The sequence below is a fragment of the Thermobia domestica genome, chromosome 17, assembly GCF_964235325.1.
Source record: "Thermobia domestica chromosome 17, izTheDome1.hap1.1, whole genome shotgun sequence".
NCBI lineage: Eukaryota > Metazoa > Arthropoda > Insecta > Zygentoma > Lepismatidae > Thermobia > Thermobia domestica.
In genome coordinates, this window is record NC_137470.1 from 95,597,816 (window position 1) to 95,612,383 (window position 14,568).

Genomic DNA, 14,568 nt, shown 5'->3' on the forward strand with positions numbered 1-14,568 from the left:
GCAACTGTGACATTAAGTGAAATTTCCACGTACCAGTATGCGGCGTATCCTTAGAAAGGGCTTACAATGTATCCATACAAGTTACAGGTGGTACATAAATTGTTCGAACAAACCACATCCTGTGATTGCCTAATCAGTAAAGATGATTTTGTGCAATACCTTATCACATCCGACGAACCTCATTTCCACCTCTGTGGTAATGTCAATAAATAAAAATGTCAATTCTGGGCTAGACTCTACTGTTCCATAAAACGCCATTGCACAGTGCCAAAGTTACTGTGTGGTCTGCAGCGAGTCACGCCTATGTGATAGATCCCTATTTTTTGAGAACGAACACACTTGACAGTCATCACTGAGCGGTTCAACAAAATGTTATGAACATCCTTCACTCCCGATATGACGCGGCTTGGCGTAAGGAACATGTGGACTCAGCAGGACAGTGACACCGGTCATACTGCAGTAGTGTCAATGTCCCTTCGATGACATTTACGGGGACGCCTCATCTCCAAGTTCGGCGATATCCATTGGTTACCCAGATCCCAGATTACCCATGAAGTTTCTGAGATAAGTCACAAAATAACCGTAGAAAATATTAATTTCACACATACTTTGAGAAAAAAAATCATGATTAATTTCTTAATCGTCCTATTTTTTTAAACGATTATCAACAATTAAAAATTAACTTCTATAAAATTTAACTGACTAAAATTAGCAAAATTTATAACTGACTAATCGTTATTTTTTAACGGATTAGTTATAAGCTTGGGAATATGAAAGAAATGTATATCAAGAAAAAAATGCCGAAGAGACTGAGGTAACCGACGCATATTGAGATCTCTGTAAAGCCCGTTATAGACGAACAAATATTCCATCATATATTGTATCAAATATTTCATCAAAGTGGAATTTGAACATGCATGATACCAAGTTGAATGCAAATTTTGGGTTGGTTACAACATTTGATACAACTGTTCTAAATTAGAACTTGTTCTATTTCTATCCAACATTGTAACAAAGAAAACAAACGAAAATCGCTATGCGGTGGCACTAAACTCGAATATGTGGACACGGAAAGCAGTTGACATTACTTTGATGCATACTAGCAGTAATCTGTTTTGTATAACTATAAAATTAAAGCATATTAGGGCTAAGTACCACAGACGACTTCCCAAAATTGGCGTAGATTGAGAATATTCCGTAATTTTTTCCTTTTAAAAAAGCAAACATTCTCTTTCACTTTTCTTGATTTAAATGATTTCTTAAGACGTTCTGGCATGTTATTACTTTGGTGCATGCTCAGATTATTGCGTACAGATTGACAATATGCTTGTATATGATGTGTCTGGAATGATCATTTGCTATCTTATTATATGTAGTTATTTCTTCACGAAATTAATTCGTAATGTCTTAAAAATTGTTTCTCAGGGTAGGAGTTGCATTCATGAGTGCAGATTCACTTTACAAGGACTTTCTTTAAGGGTCTTCACTTCAGCGAAATTAAACTACCGCTAATTTTAGTTTTTCTGTAATATCTTCAAAACTAATAAAAATATTCGAAAAGCAGAAACGTAGTGAACTAGACAATACAATTCTGCATGAGACACTTTTACTACAATTCACCTATCTGCTTTTGGTATGCCGCTATTTACAGAACCCGCAAAAACTGTTAAATTATCTACAGTTGCAAATCAAAAGCAGATAGATGAGTTGTGATAACGGTATCACACGTAAAATCGTATTGTTTAGTTCACTATGTTTCTGCTTTTCGAATACTTTTATTTGTTTTGAGGATATTACAGAAAAACACTAAAATTAGCGGTAGTTTAATTACGCAGTAGTGAAGACCTTTAAGGTATAAATACGCATCGAACGAATATCATTTAAAAAGAGACTGCAGGAAAAGCAACTTACGATAGGTGGCCATTAAAAGCGACGATGGTATTTAACCGATTCAGAGCAGGAGCACATCGTGGGACCCACAAGTTAGCGCAGGGTTAGGTTCGCAAGAGGCAGAGGCATCAATAACTGAAGGTGAGAGCCAAAATGAGGATAGTGCGAGAAACACTTGATGTTGCATAAAATCAAAATAGGCTAGGTTGCGTAATATTTTCGCATTTATAAATATAAATTAGTAGTTTCCTACACTGAAAAATTCCTCCGGAATTTAATATCCTACAGAACCCTCGTTAATATGTACTTTCTCATTTTAACTGTAAAACCTAACATTTGGTAACTGTTTAGTAATGGAGGGCCAACACTAACGAAGACAGAAAACAATGTGCCCTGCGAGACTCTAACCCGCCTCTACTCGTTAACGCTCGCTCGGCAATACTGTGTGAATTAAATGTTATTAACCTAATCTAACCGAATGTGAATAGAAAATCGCAAAAAAATCAATTAAAAACCTGGCCCCCCAAAGTAAACAATAGCCTAACATTTTTATGACGGACTGTTTATTCTTAAATCAGTGCTCCAAAGTTACAAAAGTTACTCGAAAATTAACTGAATTACACGAAATTTAAGCATCGGACCAATAAATAGAATATAGATTCATACGTATTTACTGAACAAGAAAGGAACCATGAAATTAAGATTTATTTGGGAATAGCAATAAAGCAGGGAAATGAGACAGAAGTAACTGTGAATAGTCATTCCATTCATTGCTACAATTTTATTCATTATAGTTACACCAGCAGGTGTCACAACAACTGAATCAAGAAATATAAACAATTGAGCAATGATATTCACCTTTATATTTGATCGTTTATAATGGGTGCGAAAGTTTTACCCAACTTATTTGACCAAATTACCGTCAAAGAAAAGTTTGACGATGTATAATAGGCTTAAGGGAAGCAATTCCATACGTTGGCGCCTTTGACGTTCCATCCAATTGTGTTACTCGTCTACCTTTTCTCTTTGAGGCTCACCCACATCCGACAGCGCTAGAATATAGAAGCGTCCGATGCTAGTATACCTAGCAAAAAAGGAAAATTGTGAATACAATATATTACATGCGTCTTAAATGTGAAACAGAAATGTGACAAAAAACATTCATAAGCTTGCACTACAGAACCCCCCCACACGGCACACACAACTCCAACATAACCCCCGAACGATCCCTATAAGGGTTGCATCTACATGAATAACAAAGTGCCTTGTGCTTTGCTGTTTTGGTAAGCAGCAAAAGTGACAGCAAGGATACCTTTCATGTGGCAGAAGAGACGCGCAGAATCATATCAATATGGTTCTCAATACGATGACTTGTTGAGACCACACGATATTAATTGAACGAACACTGTTAAGGATTTCTACACATTCCAACAATATATATAGCTACATATATCCAATGAACCACTTCAAGTGACGCTCCGTGTAACTTCTAAATTGTCAGAAATAGCTGAAATGTTGAGTTTTTTTTTCTTTACGTCCAACGGTTATGCCGGTTAGGCTAAAGGAGACGGTGATTATGAGAAATGAATGAAATGGTGGAATGAAGAATGTGGGAGGAAACGGAAGAACTCAGAGAAAACCCATGAGCACGGTTTGTCCACCACACAGTCCACATGGCGCGAGTTGGGATCGAACCAGGGACCCCAAGCACCGGAGGAGAACGCTCTATCACTGAGCCACCGCGCCACCCCAGCTGAAATTTTGTACCAAGCAAATATTAGGAGTGGGAGGGGGAACAAGTTTGACCTACTCGACAATATAAACAGATTAATAGCGTTGCAACCTGAATAATTTTCTTCAAGCGGCACGTTAGGTTCTTACATATGAAATCTACATATAAAATGGAAACATTAAAATACATTGATGCGTTGTGAAGTGCGCGATTTTCTGAGTGCATAACCGGGAAATATCCTTGCATCGGACTGCCACCTGCGATGAACAAATCAATTGGCTACGACAAACGAAAACGGTCAGGGTAATGACTGATCATAATCCAATGAACAGGACGCATCCCAAACCACCACTTCACCCTTAGAAGGTGTAGATGCTGGTGCGGAACGTTGCAGTGCTGAACATTAATGCACTGCAAACTGTTCCTAATTATCTACCAATGGTAACTATTAGTGATGCTTTTGAAGATATCATAAATTTCCTTCTTTTAGGCTAACCCTTGCGCCTGCCCTGTTTAACACCGACTAGTACACAATAATTAAAGTAAATACTGTATCTTTTTACCTGACCATGATCCGACTCTTCATTTTTGAGCTATGGTTCTTCCCAACCTAATTCCCTCAAATTTCCAACGGACTACAGCTACGAAATAGTTTATTAGTGCATTTACGATTTTTAAAAAAATTCTTTCATGTAAGAAATCATTTTCCAAAGTTGTTTGGTGTTATCTCCGAACACCCTCTCCTGTATGTGTCGAAGTCTTTTAAGTTTGGAAGCTCATTCGAATCCACAATTTGGGACTCGTATGGTCTCTCATATATGGAGGTGCTCGTTCTGACCTTCCTACTACTAGTGTTGCATTTTTCCGATACATGTTTGGCTGGTCATAGAACCGAGACGAGGCATTTGTGCATAGACCCAGGTTGGTCTATACTTTGTCTTATTTCGGTATCATGAACCACCACTCACTCAAAATGTACTGAAGTTGTTTCCGAAGTTGTTGTCGCTTACGAGCATACTCACCATCGCAGACGCGTCTGCCCTTACGGACAACCTTTGCGAGAGGCCACCAATTTCATCATGGCCTTTCCTCGATTAGAAACAAATCGTGTTTTTCGCGGAACCTAGTGTTTTCTGCATTGTCGTTTTAAAGCCTGTAGCGTATTTATATCCATAACGGTTAAGCACTTCTAAAATGAATTTGTACCCCAAAATAGAACTCCCACAACAAACAATCTACAACATAGTAGAAGTGCATCTCCTGATGTAACTCTAAAATAGGAGAGAACGGAACAATCTGAGCCCGTCGCGAACAAGGATGGTATAAAATAGAGGATCTGAAGCCATACGTCACAGTTTCACCATCCCCATTCCGCCCAAGAAGATCGCAATGTTTTGAGCCAACATTCACGGCGGCAACGAAAGTAGCCAATCAGACGTGCCGGTGCTCGGTTATCTTTTTGGCTTCATTGAGTTAATAGGTTGAATATACATATGGGCAAATCCTCTATTTTATATCATCCTTGGTCGCGAATCACTCAAGAGGACAGGCTCAGAACTATACATATGAAAGTCATATACGTAGTAATAGGCCGAAGAACAATTACGTTACGGGACCGAGAACTCATCTCCTTAACTACTGTAAATATTGACTGAATAAAAATAACTGCACGATTGTTGTAGCACTCAAGAGTTGCGAATAGCTATATTATTATTATTATTATTATTATTAAAAAAAAAGACGAGTGTGGGAGAACCCTCGATTCTGTGTCAGTGTTATAAATTTCACCCTACGTACGAACTTGAACACTAACACTCAGCTACTGAAGTACTTTCACGGACAATGAGTACTGTCACAATAATACTTCACGAAAAGTGGGTGCGAACTAAGCAATCTACGCCAGTAAAATGGTACGGTATTTTTACGGTTAAAATGAATGATTGTATATGGAAGAAAACTGTATTAGGTATTAATTTCAGGCTGCGAAGTATATCTGAACACCGTACTACAGCTGCATTTTATGTTTACAAGCGTTATAAGACAGTTAAAATAATGGATCCATATAAAAAATGACTGTATTATATTTTAATTTCTGGTGGCATTTAGAATCTCTCCGAATCTAGTTCCGTGTCTCCAGAAACTTTTTTTTTTCTTTTTTGCATAAATTGTGATAAGAAGTAGAAAACAACGAGTCCTGCGGGGCTTCTAACCCCCTTCGTTCACTCAGCTATATTTTGTGAAGGAAGTAACACTGGAGATATTATAAGTGCAAGATTGGGAGAGAAGGTAAAAGTTACCCTTACTTTCTGCCGGTGAAGTATTTTTGCATAGTGTACAAAAGCTTTATTTTAGGTTTGTAAATATAGAGTTATTAGCGTGAAACCATCACAATTTTTATAGGAGCACGTATCACTCTGAATCCATATTAAAAACAGTTGAAAATGTAACAACCACTAACCTAACCTAAGTATTCTAATAACTTAACGTAGCATTCCCATTCCCCACACTACTGGATTAAGGTTTGTCTGATGGCACTCCACGGTAGAAGGAGCATAAAGCTGTTTTAATCATTAATTCCTTAATTTTCCCGGCGGGAGCTCACGTGGTTCGGATTCCACGTTAATCAGTAGGTCCACGTCTCATATAGCCTCGCTGCTAAAAGGGACGCTAAACTAAAATCAACTCAACTCAATTCCTTAATTACTTAAGATTATGTTCATATACCTTATTCACAATACTCCTTTCATTTCTCTGCTTCAGTCGTTATCGTATTCCGCGAATATTTGTTAACTTATGTTTTATTTTTCACTATACATGGATCTATATTGTATTACTGCGCAGTAGTAGTACATTTCACCTGTTCTGTGTTGCAAACTGTTGTCACGTTCAGAAATAACGAAAACAATGTGACAATAGAAACATAAAACAACTTGTGCTAGATGGCCAGTAAAAAGGCACAAATGCTATCTGGCCGAGCCAGGGCAGGAGCGCAGAAGAGAACCAATCGCGGTAGCACTGTTAGGTATATGCGAGAAAACGAGGATAGTGAAATATTTCTTATGGTATAAAAACATTTGCTTTACGTTTAGCACAATTTGCACGTCGTACTTCTCTTATTCTACATATGAGAGGTAAGATCCCAATATATTTTCTTGTTTGCTCATACAATACTGTAGTGAAATTATTTCGCAAAATTCTTCCGTAGATTTTACTAATTTACGCCACCTAAAATAGTGTAGCACAGAGCCCCAAAGGAACGCCATGTTTTAGGCACTCTTGAGTGTTGCCTAACACTTCCCGGTTTAGTAACAATGATAGTAATTTTGGAACACAGACATTATGAACTACTGATATTTTACCTAACATGGCGTCACCAAGCACCTTCATGTAGTCCAATTTTCTCCGTGATTACCCACTGTACAGTGACTAACTTGATTACTTTATTCGTTCGTCTGACTTTAATTTTGTATCATTCTATTAACTTCCCAAAACATTTTATTTCTACCGTATTGTAGCACATTTTCGTGCGTATTGTACGTAAAGAACCACTTGCACGACACATTATGCATTTATTTACGCATGCACGAAGAGAACAACACTGCAAAGTTTTTAAAAAAATCATTTAACGCCAAAATAAATAAATAAATAAATAAATAAATAAAAAAAATGAAACCGTAAAAGTAGGCATTACTGGAGCAGACGATCCTACCAAATTCTGAGACATTTCTAACACTGTCAAGCTGGGTTACAGCTTTGTACTTCTTTTCGCAGAGTATACACTAAATGAAAGCTCCATTGCTACTTGCAGCTTGACTTCAGGAGGACTCAACATAAATACAGTTACGACGTACGGCATAAAACGCGAACCAACTTGCGCTAGGTTGTCAGTAAAAAAGAAGAAAATGCTATCTAATCGAGTCAGGGCAGGAACGCAGCAGGCGCGTCGGCGACGGAGGATATGCACATAACCGAGGGCAGTGTAAGAACACAGTTACAAATAAAAACTTTGCACTATCACTAAAAATTCATTTCAATATGCTGTACATTCGTCACTGATAGTAATCAGGGGTTAACTGCTGTATCGCCGGACCAATTTTAGGAAATTTACCGGGTCAATTGGAGAATTCATTTAAGTTTGTGAGGAAGAATAAGTGAAAGTCCGGTAAGGGGAATAGTAAAAGTTAAGAAAATGGTTGTATTTTATTGTTGTAATTGATGTTATAAGCGGCACTCTATGTGGGGGCGGATGGACTATTTCGCAGAGAGGTACACCTGTTTTATTATACGGATCCCTAGATTGTGAAAGGGGCAAGTCTTTAATTTGCCAACTTCACGTCGAGAACAGAACCCAACTATCCCTGGGGGGCTTCTAACCCGTTCCTACTACTATTACTACTTATATTATGGATCCGTATAGTAAAACTACACGTCTAATAACGTAATGTAATCCAACCAAATATAACCGAATGCAGAACATTTTGGTACTTTTTTCGATTTTCAAATTGGTCCAACGATACAGCAGTAATGCCGTAATCACTTATATTTACACTCTCATTCCTTCACGAAAAATGTTTAACATTATATTTTAGCTATAATTATTTTTAGACCTGCTTGCCCGATTGAAACGCTGTATTGAACGTTGGTGCGTCTTTTTCGTATGAATAATCATTTACATTGCAAATCAATTTGCATGCATCTTATCAATCTGTACGTAACTTTTTACACACGGGCGAAGGAAATGAAATATTCCACTTTAATGTCCCACGAATATTTCGAATTAGTCGTGGACACAAAGGGAGACAATGATTAATGCAAGTGAATGATGATGGAACAACTAATATAGCAGGAAATGGAAGAACAAGACAACCCATCGGCACAACTTTGTCCAGCACAAACTTACTTGTCCGGGATCGAACTACGGACCACACGCACTAAAGGTAAACACTCTACTACTGAGCTATTGTGACCCCTGCGTGCGCCAAGGAAAAAGCAGTGCAGCATACGTAAAGACATCATGGGTTAACTTTACAATGCCTGCTCCAGCTGGTATAGGCCCACTCAGTTACAAACGAGAAATTACAGTCTACTAATTCTTTGAAAATGGATCAAAGCTTCCCTTACCTTAAGCTACCACGTTCCTATCCCTACCCTACTTACTGTACACTTAAAGCGGCCCGGCAAGGTTCTAGAACACAGGTCTCCCTTCCCATTTAGCTGTAATAAAGACAGAAAACAACGTGCTTTACGGGGCTCTAACCCGCCTTCGCTCGCTAACGCTCCCTCGGCAATATTATGTTAATTAAATATTAAACTGGTACAGAAAGGAATCAACCTAGCTACCAAACTATATAGGGGGACATGTGTTTTAGAACCTTCCCAAGCGGCCCTACTTATAGATGCGCAACTGGAGCGTCTATTGCAAAGTTTACCAGAAATCATTTCAAGCAAGATCTGTTAAACGTATGTTATCATGTACAAGTTGACATTATTTTATTAAGGGAAGGTTCTAGATTACTGGTCCCCCATGCAGGTTAGTAGCTGGCTTGGTTTCTTTCTGTGCTTAAGTTTATACCAATAATTTACACAGTATTGCCGAGCGAGCGTTAGCGAGTGAAGGGTGTTAGAGCCCCGCATTGCACGTTGTTTTCTGTCTTTATAACTGCTCAATGGAAAGGGGGACCAGTAATCTAGAACCTTGCCTTTTATTAACCGTGCAGTTTTACTACACGGATCCATATTATAAGTAGTAGGGGTAGCAGTAGCAGTAGAAACGTGATAGAAGCCCGCAGGGGTTCGCTGGGCTCTGTTCTAGACATGAAATGGGCAAATTGAAGACTTCCCTAAATTTCTTTGGGCCTTGTACAGTCTGTGGATCCGTATAGTAAAACTGCACCCTATTAACTTCAGTACTTACATTATTTACTTCCATAATTCCTTCTCGAGAATTTTCATCGAAAGAAAAATCAGTTCAAATTTTAACTCTTTACCATTTTCGCTTCTTCTTCTTGCAAAAATTTGTATACCAAGGTTTTGTCTTGTTTTCCATCATTTTCTGCACAAAACAACTTCTAGAATCGTAGTACATATTAATGTAACAAATATCAACATTCAATGGAGCTAATCTTAAAGATAAATCTCCGTCCAGCTTAAACAAAAAAACATAAACAGTACCTCACGTCTCACGTGACTTGATGTCAGTAATGAATGAATGGAACAGTTAAGTTCTCATAACCGGAGCGAAATCACCGAATCGAAGACCCGCGGAAAAATGAATGAAATGAATAAAAGTAAAAACTTATCTTAAATTGGCAACGTGTTAATAGTTCCTATGTCTCGGTGCTACACTGACTGCCAATTCTCGTATTCTTTTTCATCTTTAACATTTTTAATGGTAAAGGTATGCCTGTGTTTTAACATGTTACAGTATGCTACAATTATTCTCATATTCTCCTTCTTGTGCAGATGTTTCCACTATTTATCGCTAGATGGCAGGCAAATTAGATTTTTTTGAAACACGATCAAATGCGGCACACAGAATGCAAATAATAGATGTGAGAAATAATAATATCGGATCTCGTCCGTATCAGAATTCCCAATGTTATAAGATCGGAATGGAATGCAAAGCTGGAATCAGTTGTATGTGCCAATTATCGCAAAGTAAACGCAAACCCATACGAAATCAGGTCCATGATATGAAACAGCAGCAAAGGTACAATTAACATTTTTTTTTGTGCTGTCAAAAAAATTACTTCTTATTTCGTAACCAATGACGAAACAAGTCTAGACATTCCTTTTCACCGCTTAGGACCTTTAGTTGATTTCGGACCTGTTTGACAGGTTTTGGAAGATGGCATCTTATAGGTGGAATTTTAATTTTTTTTTTTTGTTAAAAAGTTGGGGGGTTGGGCAATGCCCCCTCATGCCTCCATATCTCCGACCATGTGTCCCTGTTATAAAGTATATCATGACTTCTAAATTAAGTGAATTTAAGGCCTGAATGTGAACTACCTAGTTTCGGAATTGATGATATTCGAATGAGATATTGGGGATTGTATGTAGTTTAGATACAAGAATTACAGAAATTTTTGCCAATTAAGGCATCAATGTAAAATAAAATAGTTTATTGTGTCTTACTACACCCTTATGGAACACAGAGCTTCCGTTTATTTGTAGATCTGTTACTAAATTTTCTTTCTCTAATATTATTTCAGATGCACACACACACACAAAAAAAAAAAATCACAGTTCTGTGAGAATTTCTACGCTTCATTCACGAAATTCTTGGACTATGTACCTGGTATCACTGATTTGAGTATCAAATGTTTTGAGCATAAATCAAGGTGATGATAATTAATGTTTATTTATGATAATTTTATTTAAATATATGTATAATTTATATTTTTCGTTGAAAATTTGTTTTAATACTAGAAATTAACTACTTTTAATAGACATTGGATATATTTTTCAGACTCCTCAATACATTGAAGTCTACTTAAAATTTTTGAATTTCAATCCAACAGAAAAATGCATTAAGTAGATGAATGTTATTTTAGTAAATTTTGCTTTCAGCAAGGAAGCAATTTTTAAAATTAATTACTTCTTGCATGAATGTTGTCTACATGTTGAGGTGAATATTTTCCACAGAAGCTGGTTCTTGTCACTTTTATGATAGGCTAAAATTTGCAATTTACCTTTTAATATCCTCATGAAAGATAGTTTTGTCACCTGATTAGTTATTTTAGCATGTTTCAAAAACAAACCTAAAAAGTAATTGCTGTGTTGTGAACCGGAAATAGAAGGCAAATCTTTGCGTTGCAGAAAGGCAAACAAATGCGTAGGTTTAATAGGGCAAAAGTCATAAAGACTAAAATATGCGTATTTAGTGGATATATTATACGTAACGATAGCTTGGAACTGTTAGGGATTACAAGATACAATTCCAGTAATAAATATAATGCATATCTAGATACATTACTATAAGTTTCAAGTATATGTGTGATTAAGCATAAATATCTAACGTGCAGATTAAGTTTAAGAGCACTGCTGGAAATAATTGATCAAAAATTCAAATTTACTAATTGTCTTCCTATTCTGTTGCAAAAGACTTGCTCTGGACGATGACATTTGTATTCGGTACACATTAAATTGATGGGGCACTATTATACAAAGTATTACTATACAAAGAATGCTGGATTGCTTGACAGGATATACTTTATAAAAGGGAAGGGAAAATTGTGGACAAATAATGAAATGTAAATCTCGTCATGTATCTTATATTTTAGCGGGCTAGTTATTAGCCGAAACAATCATAATTCAGATCTGACTTTTGGTGTTAATAGCCACCGATAGCGGCCCCAAAATGCAAAATTTACGGAAAAAATGAACAGAATCAAACGAAATGTCAGCATGAGAGTAAAAAAAAAAAAAAAAAAAGATGTTAATGGTCATCAGTGTAGGTTGATTAATAAGCGAGAAACCTAAAATTTGGACTGTATGAGTTTGTGGATTGATTCGATATGATGTGGACGTTCAGAGGAGCATATGACAGTGTTTCAAACCTACTATTTTAATAACTAAGGTAGGATGTGTATTTAGGTGTAACGGACGGAAATAAATACAGAGCAGCAGCCACTAAGGGGTGATATGCATCTGAGGTAAATTTAGTGAAATGAGAAATGTTGGGCTATATTCCATTTTAAGGGGGCATAACTGTTGAAAGTAGGCCTACACGTATAAAGTTTTATATTTCATTTATCTATATGATTAAAAAGTATATATCGGGATGTTACAAATTAAATGTATAATAAGATAGAAGTACGAAACGGAAAATGTACTGTGTATCACATAATACTCAATACGAAAGACAAAATGAAAGGAAGTGGTATGTCATACAGAATTCCAATTTTGCATTTATTCCGAAGTTGGCCCTCCGCCTGGTTTTCGACAAAAAGTCGAAAATTTAAGAATCATCAACTTTTAGGACCACTTTAAAACTATATAATAGAGTAGATTAGGGTAGAGTTAGGTAGGGTCGGGTTAGCTTAGGGCTAGAGAAGTTTGGACACATTTTTTTAAAATTAATAGTGTAATTTCTCGTCTCTGGTTAAAGATACCCAATGGAGGGTCTCTGTATACCTGCACCCATGTTCAAAGAATACAAATGCTTGTTGCTTTTCCACAATTCAAGCATGCTGTATAACATTGCCAAATAGTTCCATACTTATAACGGCGCATATATATCCCTTTGGGGATCTTATGGTACAATTTGTACCATACGGGGTGTTTCATGGTACATTGCGTTATAACTCTCCTATTTGAGCTTTTTCGTCCGTTTTTTTTTTGTTTTTCAAGTCCAGAGGCATTGTAGAAGACATTACGTATGGTTTCACACCTTCCTGCGTCGAGACATAGGAGGTGATGACGTCATAAGTCTAAAATTTATATTTTCGTGTAATACTTTTTGGGGGTGGTTTATGTAAAGTATTTTTGGCGGGCTTATTTTTGCACGTAGAAGATTCAAATTTTGCACAAACATACAGTCCACCGAGCAGTATTTACCAGATTTTTTTCAGATTTCTGCGTTAAAACAGGGGGGGATCCAGCGGGTCAAAAAGTTGAAAAAAGGGATATTTTTACCCAAAAATGCAGTTTTTCCTCATTTTCCCGCCTTAGATACATGATGGAGACAAGTGAATGGTACCACCTGAAAGGCAGTTCTATTCTGAAGGGAATGATGTGCGACACATGGCCCTAGGGTAATTAGGGAAGTGTCAGGGAATTTTTATCAAAATATATTTCTGTATAGGGGAATTTTGGACATTTTCGGTACTATTTTTTGCGGGCGTATTTTTGCACCTAGAAGATTGAAATTGTGCACAAACATTGAGTCCACCGAGTAGTATTTACCAGATTTTTTCAGATTTCTGGGTTAAAACAGGGGGGTACAGAGGGGCTAAACGTTGAAAAAGGGAAATTTTAACCAAAAAATCCCTTTCACGGGATTTTCCCGCCTTAGATACATGATGGGGACAAGTGAATAGTACCGCCTGAAAGGCAGTTCTATTGTGAAGAGAATGATGGGCGAAACATGACTCTAGGGTAATTAGGGATGTCTCAGGGAATGTTTAAAAATTTCCCTCTGTATACGGGAAAATGGGACATTGTCGGTATATTTTTTTTTGCCGGGCTTACTTTTGCACCTGGAAAATTGGAATTGTGCATAAACATTCAGCCCACCGAGTAGTATTTACCAGATTTTTTTCAGATCTCTTCGTTAAAACAGGGGGGTCCAGGGGGGGCTAAATCTTGAAAAAAGGATATTTAAACCCAAAAAATCCCGTATTTTCTCATTTTCGTGCCTTAGATACATGATGGGGACACGTGAGTCATACCGCCTGAAAGGCAGTTCTATTCTGAAGAGAATGATGGGTGAAACATGACCCTAGGGTAATTAGGGATGTCTCAGGAAATTTTTTTCCTGAGATCATAGTATTTTACGGTAATTTGGGGCATGGTGGGAATTCCTGATAAAATTTCTCCCGCCCTTGGTATTCAAGATAGAAATTTGAAATTTGGCACATACATTCAGTATACAAAGTACTAATTATCAGATTTTTTTTAGTTGGCTACGTTCACACAGGGCCGTTCCAGAGGGGCCCAAAGTGCGAGAAAAAATTTCCCTCCGAAATTTTCCCTTTGACATTATTTTTCCCGCTCCTAGTATATGGTATGAGCATGCAAATGGTATCATTTGAAAGCCAGTTCTATTCTGAAGAGAATGAGGTATGAACCATGATCCTAGGATAAATAGTGACGATGCAGTAGCTGCTTGACTGAAAGTCTAAAAAATATCCCAAATACCCCGGATCCCTTAAGGGGTATACATATATATAAACATAACTTCCGCTCGCCTTACACATTATCAAGCACAGAAACGAGTAAATTAT

General features: G+C 37.2%; 1 long non-coding RNA gene across 1 annotated transcript in view; it reads right to left on the reverse strand.

Moving 5' to 3' along the window:
• The window catches only part of LOC145673907 (uncharacterized), a 79,489-nt gene extending 69,349 nt beyond the window's left edge, over positions 1 to 10,140 (reverse strand). The window contains exon 1 of the long non-coding RNA XR_014128843.1: positions 9,537 to 10,140. This is a non-coding gene — a long non-coding RNA (uncharacterized LOC145673907). The remainder of the gene's footprint in view (positions 1 to 9,536) is intronic.
• Between the last annotated feature and the right edge of the window lie 4,428 nt (positions 10,141 to 14,568).